This window comes from Cervus elaphus, chromosome 1 (genome assembly GCF_910594005.1).
Source record: "Cervus elaphus chromosome 1, mCerEla1.1, whole genome shotgun sequence".
Classification (NCBI taxonomy): Eukaryota; Metazoa; Chordata; class Mammalia; order Artiodactyla; family Cervidae; genus Cervus; species Cervus elaphus.
The window spans coordinates 88,325,770-88,341,826 of NC_057815.1; positions in this window are offsets into that span (position 1 = coordinate 88,325,770).

The following is a 16,057-nucleotide window of genomic DNA, read 5'->3' on the forward strand; positions in this document are numbered from 1 at the left end:
GACCCAGCTTCTCACTAGACCAGCCCACACTGCCAGGAATTGACTGGATCTTAACTGACAAGCCTGGGTTCCCAACACTTGTGGAAGAGCAACTTTATAGCGTCAATAGTAAAGTCAGCAGCCCCTTCTTTATGTGCCCAGAGGGTAATTGCTGGCATAAATGATCATCAAGCAGAGCAGGGTGAGAGGCCAGGTAAAGAGAGAGGCCCTGTGCCCTGGGAAGAAACAATGCCACATCTGGGGCTCACTTATCACAGTAAGAACCATAGCAACCACACAATTCCAGGCACCGTGCTGGGTGCTTTACACTTGATGTTAAGACCCATTTTACAGAAGAGGAAACTGAGGCTCAGAGAGGTTAAGAGACTGGTTCTACATCCTCCAGTAACAGAGTTGAAAATCAAAAGTTTATCATTATAAAAGGCCCTTCTTTTATCCCTCGTAATATTTTTTTTATTCTGACTTTGAACAAATATCTACTTTGTATTAATATAGCCATTGCAACATTATTATAATTAGCATGTGCATAGTGTATATTTTTCCATCCATTTACTTTTAACCTGTGTCTTTACAGTTAAAATGAGGTTTCTGTAGATGGTATATAGTTTGGTCTTGCTTTTTTATGAAGTACGATAACCTCTACCTTTGAACTGAAATGTTTAGACCATTTATATTTAATTGTAATCATCGATATATTTGGTTTAAATTTATCATCTTGATATTTGTTTTCCATTTGTCTCATCTGTCCTTTGTTCCTTTTTCTTTTTTAACTACCTTCTTTTGGACCAGCTGAGTGTTCTTGTAGTATTCCATTTTATCTCTGTTAGCTAATTAGCTGTACCTCTTTTTTTATTTTTAGCAGTTATTCTAAGGTTTAAAATACACAGCTTTAATTTGTTTAAGAAATCTTAAAACACTTTACTTCCATTTCTCCCTTCTTCTCTTTATAGGACTGTTGCAAACACTTTACTTCTATTCATATGATAAACATCATAATACAAATTATCCTTTAAAAAAATTTTTTTAATGAGGAAAAAACCCTTATGTTTTTACCTCTTCTGACACTCCTTGCTTCCCTTTCTTCCTCCTTTATGAAAAACAAACAAAAAAACAAAAACCACCATTTGTGGTGTGTTAACACATGCTAGGCACAGAAAACGCGTTACCACGTTTAATTCTTACAAGAACCCTGACACAAGTTACTAACCACATGTACTAGATGAGGAAACTCAGGAATGAGAAAGGGAACTACAGCCCTTGAAAGAAAACGAACCCCCGGATGGGCCCTTTCGGGATGGAGGACAGGGGCCCTTGGGGAAGACAGAGGGGTTAGTTGGAGCATAGATAGGCCTGGGGACGGAAGGAGAGAGGCCAGGGAAGATCCGGCCTGCACCAAGAGGTGCCCAGGCCACTGGACACTCCCTCCTCGGGGCCCACCCCAGCTCAGAGGGCCCCAGGCCTGTTGGCATTTCCTTCTCCACGTGGCCAGCAGGACCCTAAGGCAATCAAAGGGGAGAGGCAGAAGAGATGGGAGACTGAGACATTCCCTCTGTCAGGGACTCTCAGGGGTGAAGTCCTTGCCTCTGAGCTGGGAAGCCTTCTCTCCTCTCCCTCTGTGTCCCTTGTGGCAGATCCCCACTTCTGTCAGCCTCTGACTTGGGTGGAACTGTCTATTTCCTCCCCCAGGTCTCACCTGCCTGAGCACACACAGTCACATCCATGTGACCTGGAGCACCCAGAGCTTTGCATTCTGCTTTTTCACGTGTAACATATAAAAATTTTGCCATGTGTCTGCACAGTCTTTGCTAAGCTCGTCTGGGCTTCCTTTTTTTCTTTTACAAAAGTCCTTTTTATCACTGCACGATTCTCCACAGAGAAGACAGACCCAATGGCTGACCCAGTTCCCAAAGGCCTGCTGTTTAAAAGGTTTCCAGTTCTTCCCTGAGGCAAGGGACCCAGCTACCTAGGGCTGTGTTTGGGGTTTCTCTCTGAAGCTCGGGGCACTATATCTTAGAGCCTGGACCTCCCAGTCTCTCCTCCACCCGCCAAAGGTGCCAGGCTCTGCCACGATACCGCCTCCCCCAGGAGAGCTGGCCCAGGACAGGCGGGCCCTCCTTTATTCATTCACTCATTCATTCCACAACTGTTACCAAGCACCTCCTGTGCACACAGACCCAAGCCACGCACTGGGACTGGGACACCCTGGAGATGAAGGCAGCAAGTGAATGGGCAGTTCTGACCTAGGAGAGTTTGTGATTGATGAAAGGCTGGTGGTCTGGGAGCAGAAGGGCTGCTAATCCTGCAGAGAGCTTCCCAGGGGACACGCCATCGAGCCTGAGATGAAGAGAATATGTGGGAGGCAGCCAGGTAAGCAGACAAGGGGTGCAGGAAGAAGGGAAAGAGCACCGGCCAAGGCCCAGGGTGAGAGAGTGCACCCTTCCAGAAGCACTAAAGACTCCCCATGTGATCACAGCCCAGGGGATGAGGTGGGGAACAATGAGAAAGGAGACCAGGAGATAGATGGGAGCAGGCACCAAGAGCCTGTAAGCTGTGATAAAGTGCTGACCATTATCCTGAGGGCACTCGGGGGTCATTGAAGGTTTTTAAGTGGAGGAAAGACCCGACCAAAATTGTATTGTAGTAAACTCATCCTGCCTTCTCATGTTCTCTCCCCGGCAGCAGATTGGGCACCAAGGCAGTTCGGAAGAGCCCTGGGTGCATCCTGAGTCAGAGCTGCTACAGGGACAGAGCGAAATCATTGTTAAGTCTTAGAGGAGAGCAAGGATCAGAGTGGAGGACAGATGACAGCTGGACTCCTGGTGAGAGGCCCTGTGACGAGCAAAAGCCGGGCAGCTGGAAGACCCTGAGTGGGCACATCCCCAGCAGCTGCGAGGGCCGAGGGCCCAGGGCCCAGGTTTCGGGAAGGTGGGCTCACCGGAGCATCCTGTCCCCCACCCCCACCGGGGATCCTGACTGCCTTGGAAACTCAGGCTTCCCATCCCCACTTCAGGCCTGCCCTGCTCCTCCCAGCCACAGTTGCCATAGTAACTATTAGAGGCACCGAAATCTCGCTGAGGCTGCGGAATGGCATTAAGCCTGGCTGAGCAGAGGGTGGGAGGATGGGAACGTATCCTGGTACTCCCGTGGATGGAGAGTCCCTGGCCTCTCTCACTTTCCAGGTCGGAAGGACAAGGAGCCAGCTTTGTTAGAAGGTGATGGGTATGGAGTTCACAGCCCTGCCTCTTCTCTCTAGGCCACAGGCTGACCCTTAACCATGGCCGTTTGCTACGAGGGACAGGACTCGCTGGCTGTTTCAGTCACCAAGTTCTGTCCGACTCTTTGCGACCCCATGGACTGTAGCCCGCCAGGCCCTTCTGTCCATGGGATTTCTCAGGGAAGAATACAGAAATGAGTTGCCATTTATTTCTCCAGGGGATCTTTCCAACTCAGGGATTGAACCCACAGATCCCCTGGAGAATAAAATGGCGACTCACTTCAGTATTCTTACCTGGGAAACCCCATGGACAGAGGAGCCTGGCAGGCTACAGTCCATGGGGTCACAAAAGAGTCTGACTCATTAGGACTCACTGGAACCCTTCTCAAATGCCTGAAACACAAAAATCTCAACAACTCTTCTTCTGTGAATGCTCTTAGAGCAATAATACAAATACTTCACGTGCAGAGTCTTATCGAGGGCCTGCTACAAGACCAGGAAGTACATGCTCCCTTATATTCATTGTACTAAAGTGGAAACAGAGGCTCTGAGAAGGCAGGTCATTGCCCCAGGTCATGCATCCAGCAAATGGAGCACCCAAGGGAGGCCCCAGTCAGTCTGAACATCTTCTGTAAGAGTCACGATGATTATCCAACAGCTGCCTATGAGACACTTCTTCAGACAGGGAACTCGCTCTCTGAGAGAATAACACTTTGCTCTGCAGGGAAGTCGAAAGACAGAAGGTCCTTCTTGACTGTGAGTGGAAGCCCAGCGTCCCTGAGCTTGCCTCTCTTGGACCCAGCTGTGCCACCTGGAACTTGCAGAGTCTGGCTGCCATGCCTGCCAAACATCAGCCACCAAGGCGGTGCCCTGATCCCCCACCATCCTGGAACAGCTCTCAGCAGCTCCAGAAGTTCTTCCGTAGTGAGCTGTCAGATGGTTGATTAATTGATTGATTGGTGTTTGGAGCTCATTCTGCAGCCAGACACAAGGCTGTTTGTGATCAGGGTTAAGGCTCAGTTGATGGCAGGGACAAGAGGCTGTGTACCTGGCCAAGGTCAAGTTCACCGTCTGTGCCTGGGTCAGAGAGCCATGAGCAGACTTTCTGCCTGTGTAGCTCCGAAGCCCTTCCAGGGTCATGCTGCAACCTTGGCCTCATTAGCACACGATGCTCACCAACCAGCTGGGCCCATCTGGTTTCTTATTAATCCAAAAGTGAGATGGAGGAAGCAGCCTTCTAGGGAACCAGCAGTTTTGGATAAAACAGCCTGCAAGCATGCCAATACCTCCTTCTCCCTGCAGCCAGGAAAGGATCTTGCCCTCCTCTTGGCTGTGCCCTCCAAATCCTTCCCTCATGGCCAGACTGCAGAGCTTTGGCTGGTGACCAAGCCGTGCCTCCTGCAGGGGACAGAGGAGAGGCAGGTGGGACAAAGAGCTGGGAGCAAAGGAAGGGCTTTGAGGGAAGGGGCATGGCGGGGGGCAGAGGAAGCGGATGTCATGAGGTCATCCAACGTCCAGCTGCATCCAGCTGCCACACCTGCCTCTTCCCTTTGGGTAGCCAATTCTCATTTTGCACCCTACTTTCCTTTGCACAGGATATTCCTCTTTTTTTTTTAACTTTTTATTTTGTATTAAGTGAAAGTGAAAGTCCCTCAGCTGTGTCTGACTTCTTGCAACCCCACGGGCTATACAGTCCATGGAATTCTCTAGGCCAGAATACTGGAGTGGGTAGCCTTTGCCTTCTCCAGGGGATCTTCCCAACCCAGGGATCGAACCCAGGTCTCCTGCATTGCAGGCAGATTCTTTACCAGCTGAGCCACAAGGGAAGACCATTTTGTATTAAGGTATAGCCAATTAACAATGTTATGACAGTTTCAGGTGAACCGCAAAGGGACTCAGCCATTCATATACGTGTATCCATCCTCCCCCAAACTCCCCTTTCATAGGCTCTTCTTATTATGTAAAAAGGCACTTTTGTCCCAAATCCACATAACCTAATTCAGTTTCCCATTCCCCATCCTTTGTGGCCCATCTCAGGTGCTACCTCCCCTAGGAAGTTGGCCCTGACCCCCTCAGTCTGAATAGACCACTCCTCATTCTGACTTCCTTGGTGGAACCATTGGTGGACAGGTCTAATCATTCCTTTGATACTGTGAACTTCTTGAGGGCAAGGCCCAAGTTTGATTCATGTATATTCATCCTTGATAATGCCCAACTCTTGTACAGATAGCAAGTTTAAGGTAAGTATGTATGAATGGAAGGATACATGAATGGAGGAATACATTTTTAATGAAATGATGGGGTCAAAGTCATAGATTAAATTCCTTGGGAAGCAGGGAGGCAGAGTCTGGTATGCAGGATGTTTATAGAGAGTGTCCTTGGGATCAACACCTGTGGAAGGAAGGGGAAGGAAGCAGGATTGGCAGAGGGGAAGTCAAGCTGCAATGCAGTCTAACAACAGCAGTCTTGGTCAACACTGCATAGAGCTCTGGAGCAAAAACAGACCTTCAGAGCTGTCCTCATAGATTGAGATGGTCAGACCTTTATACATACACATTCATCAATCACTGGATGTGGGTTGCCCTGGGAAGAGGCATGATCTTCAGCAAGGCAGCTTTCTGCAGCTGAGATAAGCCTTGAAGGAACTGATCTCTAAAGGCTCTTTGACACCAATCCTCCTAGCAGCTGGGACCAGAAATTCTTCATTGCAAGGGGGTCTGGACAGCACATCACAGTATCTAGAAGAGGTGGACATGACAAATAATGGACTAAAACATAGTTGGACAGATGGACAGTTAGGATGAAGGGTGGATTCATAGATGATAAGTGAATGGATGATTAGATGAGTTGATATCTGGATAAAGACGGATGGATGGATAAATGGATAGATGTATGAATGGATGGATTTATGGATGGATGGATGGATGGACAAATGGATAAATGGATAGATGAGTGGATGTTTGAGCAAATGAGTATCTGGATGATGGATAGATGAATAAATAAATGTGTGGATGCAGAGATTCATGGATGATGGGTGGATGGATTCATAGATGAATCTGTGGTTGATGAATGGTTGGGAGGATGATTGGCAATAGATGCATGAGCAGATGATGTGTTCTCAACATTTCACGTCATTTAAGTAACTGGACCCTCCCAGTTATTCACCTGCTTTTTCTTTTTGCCTCAGGCAGATTCAATGAGGGCCTTCAAATAGTAGTTTTAGCAAGTGAAATGATCTAGAGAGTGGAAGGGAACCCTTCAGCATCACCACCAAACATGTAAGGGCCCTTGAGGACTGCTACTGGATGTGTGGCCAATACCTACAACTTATTAATACAGATGTGACCGCTGCCCCACGACAAACACACACGGGGAGCAGTCGGCAGCAACCGAGACACCATGCGTGGTGCCGTGGATGGTGAGAGCCCCTCCCCTGCCAAGAGGAAGGACAAGTCCGACTCAGGGAGGCTGGGGGGTGGGAGGTGGTCTCTCTCCTCCCACTAAAGACCAAGCCTAGGTACCCCCTCAGGCCACATCACTCTTTCGCCTAGTGGGGCAAGACTAACTGCTGTCAATGACAGCACAAAGCCCTTCTATTCATTTAAAAAAATGTCTTATTTTTCTTTTAATTTATGTATTTTAAATTGAAGGATAATTGCTTTACAATACTGTGTCGGTTTCTGCCATATATCAGTAAGAACCAGCCGTAGGTATACACATGTTCCCTCCCTCTTGAACCTCCTAAAGGCCTTCCTTATACTTTGGGTTTTGGCAACTAATCCCCAGCCACTGCCCATATCTTGATGTCCAGCCAGTGGGGGACACTCACAGAGTCGGCTCGGGCCTCAGCACAGCCTTTGGAGGCCACAAAGATCAGGGCCATCTATCAGGGGTTGGAGACATTGACCGAGGAAGCTTGCTCCTCCACGCCTGTGGGTACTGTGGTGGGAGGGCAACTTTCACTCCCAGCAGGACAGAGCCCACAACAATTTGGACCAGGGGAGAGGCCCACATCTGGGTGAGAGGATCCCCTAAGATGACTGTCTCTCCCTCTCTCCCTGGGCCATGTTCCTCCTAGCTTGAGATTCTTTTCCCTCCCTGTAGGATACTTTTCCAAAGCTAGAGGTTCTCCCTTGCAAATCAGTGAAGCTGGGTCTTCTCTGGTCTCCAGAAGAGACTTAAGATGATGGAATATGAGAGCAGGGGGGAAGAATAGTCCTAACCCCCTATTCAATACGTGAACCCACTGCACAACCTCCCAGCCTCAGCTCACACACTCTCCCGGTGACTGTACACCCATGACTTACCTAGGCAAGCTTCTCCATTCTAGAGCTGCCGTAATTGTTTAACAATTCTTCCTTTTATCCCACCTTCTAGCTCCGATCTCTGGGGCTTATGGTCAGAGAAAAACAAGCTGGATCTTTCTTAAACCAGAAGCAGTTCTAGGGCCGACAATCACCTTTTCTCCAAACCATATCCATACCTCATACAAACAACCTCCCTCATTCCTTAAGACAATGTTCCTGGCTACCTGAGGCCTGCTTCTTTGACTATGTTCCACTTTATCTCTTTTTTGGCACCCAGAAGAACTCAGTACTGTCGGAGTGGCAGACCAGATGGGAGACCAACAGAGCTCTCTCCTCCTTTGTATTAATCCAGGCCCAGAACGTGGCAGCGGTTTTGGCAGCCACGTCATTCTACTGATGCATTACGACCCTGTGACAGCTAAAATCCTAGGTCATTTTTATATTTGCTACCGATAATCTAGCTGCCCTCCTAGTTAGTACTGCTGTAGAGGTTTCTTTGAGGGTGCAGTGGCAGGACCCCTCATTATTCCTGCTACCTCTCATCTTAGGTTTAGTCCATCACTCAGTCCCACGAAGATCTTTTTAGATTCTGGCTCTGTCATGAAGGGAATTTACTATCCCTCCCAGCCCTCTGCCTTCTGCCAATTTGATTGGCCAGATACTTTTAGGGCTCTAGAGGGTGGGAGGTATCTCCTCATTGGCCTACTAATCACTTGTTGTAGACAATCTCCAAAATAGCCCCCAATGATACCTGCCTCTTAGTATCCACACCCTTGTATAGTCCCCTCCCACATTGTACCAGGATTGGTCTGTGTGACCAAGAGAATACAGAAGCAGTGACAATATTTCACTTCCAAGATCCATTCAGAGGCGCGCTCTCTCTCTCTCTCTCTCACTTGCTCACTTACTCTCACTTTCTCATCACTCTGAGGAAAGAAGCCAAGTCACGAGCAGCTGCCTGGAATGGCCCACATGGCCAGAAAGCAAAGCCTTTTGCCACCAGTCAAGTGGGTGAGCATGGAAATGGATTCTCCAACCGGAGTCAAGCCTCTGTTGCCAGCAGCATCAGCTGGTGACTTCATTGTAGCCTCGTGAGATAACCAGAACTACCCAGCCAAGTCTTTTATAGATTCCTGACCCTCAGAAACCTTGAGAAACTGAATGTTTGTTGTTTTAAGCTGCTAAAATTGGGATAATTTGTTACACAGCAATGGATGACTAATACACCCACTCACTTACATCCAGAGAGGAAGAGTTGATAATTAGGTTGTAGGTCCCAAGACAACAGAGAGCCACAGGTACTGTGGGCAGGGGCAGAGGGCATTTTAAAATGTGATTTTACATGGGATTAACTCTTTCTTCTTCCTTTTCAGTTCATATCATCTGATCAGCTAACCAGCTGGAGTCTTCCCTTGCTGCCTGCCCCACCCTAACCCCATCATGGGAGTAGACCAGGCTCTCTAGCCCTGTCTTTGGGGACTCTCCTCTTACTTGTGCTCCAGAAACAAGAAGTTATAACCTTCTCTTGCATGGGAGGAGGCTTAGCCTCTAGAAATGTCTTAGAACCCAAGCACATTTTAACTCTAGCTTCAGGCAACTGCCTAGTTTGGGGCTTAGAAGGAAGGAAAGCTCCCTCCCCTTCCCACTTAAGCCTCGAACTGTACTCCATGTGGTTCAGCCGAGGTTACCAAAGAGCTCTTCACTGGGTATTCAGACATCAATACAGCAAAAGCAAAGTGGCAATTTGACTGCCCCTTTGCTCTCCTCCCTTGGGACCTTCATGGGGCAGGCTGGCCATGATGCAAGGCGTAATTCTGGCCATACCCATCTCCTTAGGTCAGAGCATCCAAGCTAGTGAGCTTTGAATAAGTTTTGGATGTGCCCCAGATATTGATCCCCTCGGGCCTTGAGGTATTGATCCCCTCACAGTCTTTGGAGCAGCCAAGTAGAGCCCGAGAGAGCCAGATTCCAGGCCAGTCACCTTCAGCTATGCGCAGACTCAGGATTTTCCCAGTAGACTGGACAAATATTAACCTTTCCATGAAAGTCGTGATGTAGAAAAGAAAGTCAGCAACACTTTCCTCAATAGATATCTTTATTCCTCATCTCTTCATCTTGTCCGAGTGGATATCATGACGTATCTTGTCAAATTTTTGCTGATTTTATAATCTCAAATGAATTCATAGATTAAAGTGATCATCATTAATGACTGATAACAATATATAAAAAGATAATCATCCAAAAAAGATAACCATCCAAGCCATTATACTTCCCGATGAACATGTAACACCACCTGTGCAGAGCGGCACCGGTTATTCAGCTACTGTCTGTCAGCTCGAAGCCCCTCCCCTCCCTTCTCTGAGATGCTGGGATTGGCTCTCTGAGAAGCACCCTCCTCCTCCGCAGGTTGACGTCACGTTTAGCTCCGCCCATAAAGACCCTAAGCAGAGCTCAGTTCAGTCGCTCAATGCAACCCCATGGACTGCAGCACTCCAGGTTTCCTTGCTGCTGCTGCTGCGACCCCATAGACGGCAGCCCACCAGCCTCCTCCGTCCGTGGGATTCTCCAGGCAAGAACACTGAAATGGGTTACCATTTCCTTCTCCAGCCAGGCTTCCCTGTCCATCACCAATTCCCGGAGCTTGCTCAAACTCATGTGCATCGCGTCGGTGATGCCATCCAACCATCTCATCCTCTGTCGTCCCCTTCTCCTCCCGCCTTCAATCTTTCCCAGCATCAGGATTTTTCCCAATGAGTCTAGGGTAGGAGAAAAGCAGGGACTCACTTCTTCCTGCTGGCTTGCTGGATTCCGATACCATTGCTCCAGGAGGACACCTTTCATCCTGCCCTCTCAGAGCAGCCGGTGACAGCAACTGGGTGGTGGCCACTGAAGTCTGAGCCCCAACTCTGCAAATCTAGATTCCATCATCCCAAACTGTTATGTTCCCCTTCCCCAGGAATGCTGACTGTGCCCTATCGTTACTATAGCCTGTCAAGCCCGTCTGTTCATGGGATTTCCCAGGCAAGAATACTGAAGTGGGTTGCCATTTTCTTCTCCAGGGGATATTCCCCACCAGGAATCCAACCCACAACCCCTGTGTCTCCTGCATTGCAGGGGGGGATTCTTTACCACTGAGCCTTAGGGGACACCCCATATACTTACTACCCCTGCTGAAAGGGCCAGTGCGGTTTTTTGTCTTCCCTACTGGACTCCTCAACAGTACAGGACTTTGCCAAAATTTAAAAAAAAAGAAGAAGAAATCGAATCTGAATCTGATCAAGTCTTTAGATCTAATCATCAATTTAAGTCATTAAGCTTTGTGGTGATTTGTTATTCAGCAACAAACAACTAATACAGGTGAGAGAATGGCATTGAGGTTACAGATTCTGAGACACAGTGAAGTGTTGATGAAGTGTCCAGGATTTCCTTCAGAATGATGAGGGAGGGGGGATAGAGGAGAAGCTGTGGTTCAGAGTGAAACAAAATGGGCCACAAGTTGAAAACTGTTGAAGCTGGGGGATGGATAGCTTGGTTTCACTAAGCTATTCTTTCTGTTTTATATGTTTTTTTACACTAAAGTTAAAAAAAAAAACTTTGCTCAAACCCCACAGGACAGTCAAAAGCAGAAATTGCATATTTGATAAGATTTGTTCTTCAGTTCAGTTCAGCTCAGTCGCTCAGTCATGTCCTACTCTATGCGACTCCATGGACTGCAGCACACCAGAACTCCCTGTCCATCACCGACACCCAGAGTTTACTCAAATTCGTGTCCGTTGAGTCGGTGATGCCATCCAACCATCTCATCCTCTGTCATCCCCTTCTCCTCCCACTTTCAATCTTTCCCAGCATCAGGGTCTTTTCTTCAAATGAGTTAGTTCTTCACATAAAGTGGCCAAAGTATTAGAGTTTCAGCTTCAGCATCAGTCCTTCCAATGAATATTCAGGACTGATCTCCTTTAGGATGGACTGGTTGGATCTCCTTGCAGTCCAAGAGACTCTCAAGAGTCTTCTCCAACACCACAATTCAAAAGCATCAATTCTTCAGTGCTCAGTTTTATAGTCCAACATGACTATAACATCCGTACATCCATACATGACTACTGAAAAAAACATAGCTTTGACTAGATGGACCTTTGTTGGCAAAGTAATGTCTCTGCTTTTTAATATGCTGTCTACGTTGGTCATAACTTTTCTTCCAAGGAGTAAGCGTCTTTTAATTTCATGGCTGCAGTCACATCTGCAGTGATTTTGGAGCCCCAAAAAATAAAGTATTTGTTCTTAGTGAGCCCGTATTGGGTCCAGGTGATGCTCACTTCCATAGAAATGACATCTGGAATAATTCATCCTCATGCATTGAGATAAGTATGTTGATCTGTAGTTTCAGAATCCACATTCTTCCCCCTTTTGAGAACTGGAAGAGTGTACACCCCTCACCTGTCTTCAGTAACACTTCCTATTCTCTGATTTCTTGAGCACAGAGACAGTGGTTCAGCGGTCTCATCCGCAAGTCTTCTAGGACCATGAGTTCTCTGTTCAGTCTGGAGCCCGGAACTCATTTAGGGCCGCTGGGTCAGTGCTGGCAATTTTCCACTCATCCCTGTTTCCATTCCATATTTGTATTGCCAAAGAGAAGGGCTAGGAGCAAAACAGGAGATGAAGAATTCTGTCCCATCCATCCCCCCAAAATGCCATTTTCCCCAAGCTCTGTGGGACCTACAGAATAAATATATCAGGAAAATAGGAGCTAGAAGAAAGAGAAAGGTGCTGTGGAAAACAGTGTAAAATTCAAGGCAAATTGCATTAAATAGGGCAGAGAGAGCTGTTTGATACTGATAAAAGTTATGATCAATAATGAAGTCATAGTTCTCCATGAACTTTAATGGACCAAAGAACATAGCATTGAAATATATTAAGCATAAACTCTTTGAAATGTGAGTATAAATTGACAGAAACTCAATTATAGTGGAAGATTTTAGCATACCCATCTCAATCCATGTAAGATCAAGAAGGCAAACTTAATAAAGCAATAAGAGATCCAAACAGTATCATTAGTAGCTGAATTAATAGATATTGAACTTATATCCTGCCAACAGAAACTATATCTTTTTGTCAAGTGTGTGTACAACATTTATAAAATTGATCATATGCCAGGTCACAAATCAAACACCAGTAAATTCCAAGTTGCAGGAAGTATACAAGTTACCTTCTCTGACCAACTGTTACAAAACTAGAGACAAATAATAAAAATTTTAAAAATAAATTTTAAAAGTCACCATTTAGAAATTTTTTTTAAAAATATCCTTTTAACCCAAGTAGTGGATATTTTGTTTATGATTTTCTTTTTGCTGTAAATTTCACAAAAAGCCCTTTCTGTCATCCTTGATGTGTTAGTAAGACTTAGCTTATTGGCCTTCTGTTTCCTGCAACTGTCTGCTTGCATCTTCCAGAGTGGACTTTGATTTTTGGACCACCTAGGATCCATTTTCTCTTCTTCTGGTACTTGATTTCCTTCTGGAAAGCCTCTCTTCCCCATTCCCATGGAGCTGGTGTTGACTTCACCCTGTCCCCACCCCCACTGACGGACATATGGTACCAACCTGGTCAATGAAAGCATTGTGTTCCCTGACTACAGTGTTTAATCCAGAAATAGCCAATGAGACATTTCCTAGGACTGCTGGCTTCCGTCTCCTGCTGCACTTGAACCTGGGAGCGTGTAAGTCTGGAATTGCTACTGCCACCTGCTTATCTTAGGAGGAGTTCCTTTGTGAGAAGAGAGCCAGTGCAAACTCCCATGCTGTGTCCCATGACGTCATTTGAGCCCCTGAATCAAACCACACCTGAAATCCAATCTACTCCTACCCTTTTCAGTAAGTGCCTTTTAGTTTAATCCTTCTTAGAGGGAGTTTTCAGTTACTTGTGTCTTTTCTTCCCACTTTGAAGCTGCCTTTGGATCCAATTCTTTTAATCCTCATTGAATTACTTAGAATTGAATGGTCTAAACTGCATTTTTTTTAGAACTTCCCAAAGCTTTCTGAGCAGTCTTCCCCTCAAGCCATGACTCATTGGTATCAGTCATCAAATTTGTCTACCATTCTCATCTTTTTTCAGAACTTTTAAAGTCTTTCAAGTCAGTGCTTTTTATCTGTGAATTGACTTTGGTGGACTCTGAGGTCACTCCAAGATCACTCCAAAGGTAGAAGGAGCCAGAGGTCAACAGCAAGTCTGCCTGACTCCAAAGGCTTTTTCTGCTACACCAAACTGCCCTGCTCTGGGCTATTTTTTCCTTAGGAAGGGGTCTCTGGGGCATCTCTCTGAGTCAGTTTCTAAGAAGCAGCCCCTGTGGGCAGGCGGGAGCTGGAGGAAAGCCTGGGAGAGATTGACCCAGTTTCCTCAGGGAGAAGCAAGCAGTGGGATCTAGAAGCCCCAGGTTTACACCTCTGAAAATGCGCCCAAGTTGTCCTGCCCTGCCGCCGTGGAGTGTTCCAGACAGCTGTCAGCGTCAGACAAGCTCAGAGGGCATCAAGCCTGGAGGCCGGTCCCTTACAGGGCACAGGGGGACCAGAGAGGAGGGGTCGGGTGTGGCCTCTGCTGCCCTAACCCTGCTCCCCGCCTGTCCCCACACCCTGGCCCTGAGCGTGGGGGACGCTGCCCACCCCAGGTGGGTGTCACTCCCTCACCTTCTGTTCCCAGCTGTGAGCCTGAGCCTAGCAGGGTCTCCCAGGTGCAAACAGAGCTCACCTTCCAGCTGGTGGCCCAGAATCCAGAGTCCTCCCCTTCACTGTTCTCTGTTTGGATAGGGACTCTGGGGAAAACGCTAGGGCACCCCAAGAGTGCAGGAGGTTGTTCTCTTGTTGGGGGGAATAGGATTGTCTTGATATTTTTTATTGAATGACGATCAACACTGAAGCTTGACTAAACCAAGGGTGACTTAACAAAGGTTAACACTTCCCTGAATTCCCAAGGTAGACAGGTCCTGGACTCTCCTGTCTTTCCCAACCTCTCTGCTACCTCTTGAAAGCATTTTGCATCCATGCACACTAAGTCACTTCAGCCGTGTCCAACTCTTTATGACTCCATGGACTGTAGCCTGCCAGGCTCTGCTGTCCATGGATTTTTCAGGCAAGAATACTGGAGTAGGTTGCCATTTCCTCTACCAGGGGATCTTCCCAACCCAGAGATCAAACCCATGTCTCTTACGTCTCCTGCATTGGCAGGCAGGTTCTTTACCACTAGCACCACCTGGGAACCTAGGACCCCACAAAAAGAACCCTGTCTCATCCTGTTCACACCAATGAATATAACCTTCTATTGGACATCTATTATATCAGGCAGTTTACATACAGTATCTTTAATGTGAACACTAGTCCTTATATCATAGGTAGGACCATGCCCATTTTGCACACGAAGAAACTGAGGCTCAGAGAAATTAAGAAATCCAAAATCCCAGGTCAGTGGGAGGGACTTGACCTGGGACTTGACCCCAGGTTGGCTGACTATCCCCTTTGCACCATTCAGCACCACCGATGGAAAGAAGGTCACACATTCACTCTCACACCAGCAAAGGGACGGGAGTCAGGTATAAACGTGCAGCAGATAGGTGGATGGTCCGTCTCCATTTGTCTGCAGTTATTTATGTGGAGGCTTGTCTACCCCAACAGACAGTGAGTGCCTCTAGGAGCTGGGTCCAGCCTTGTCCCTTGCTCCCACATTCCTCATGCACTGCTTTGGGTAGCAGTGTAGGAACAGTTGCCATTGTCCATCCTTTGAAAAGCTTTCTCTTTGGGGGAAATTTCCTGTGAGCTCTGCCTTCCCAAGTATATAATATGCTCTATCACTCAGTCATGTTCTCCAGGCAAGAGTACTGGAATGGGTTGCCATTTCCTTCTCAAGGGGATCTTCCTGACCCAGGGATGGAACCCACATCTCTTGTATCTCCTGCATTGGCAGGTGAGTTCTTTACCACTGGCCCCATTTGGGTTCAAATCTTTGTGACCCCATGGACGACAGCACACCAGGCTTCCCTGTCCTTCACTGTCTCTCTGAGTTTGCTCAAGCTCCTGTCTATTGATTCGGTGGTGCCATCCAATCATCTCATCCTCTGTCTCCTCCTTCTCCTCTTGCCCTCAATCTTTCCCAGAATGAGAATCTTTTCCCATGAGTCAACTCTTCGAATGAGGTGGCCAAAGTACTGGAGCTTCAGCTTCAGCATCAGTCCGTCCAACGAATATTCAGGATTGATTTCCTTTAGGAGTGACTGTTTGACCTCCTTGCTATCCAAGGGACTCTCAAAACTCTTCTGCAAAACCATCAAATCTTCAGTGCAGAGCCTTTTTTATGGTCCAATTCTCACATTCATGTATGAAAAACACACTTTGACTATACGGAAATTTCTCAGCCAAGTGATGTCTCTGCCTTTTAATATGCTGTCTAGGTTTGTCATAGCTTTTCTTCCAAGTAGAAGTGTCTTTTAATTTCATGGCTGCAGTCACCATCCACAATAATTTTGGAGCCCAGGAAAATAAAATCTGTCACTGTT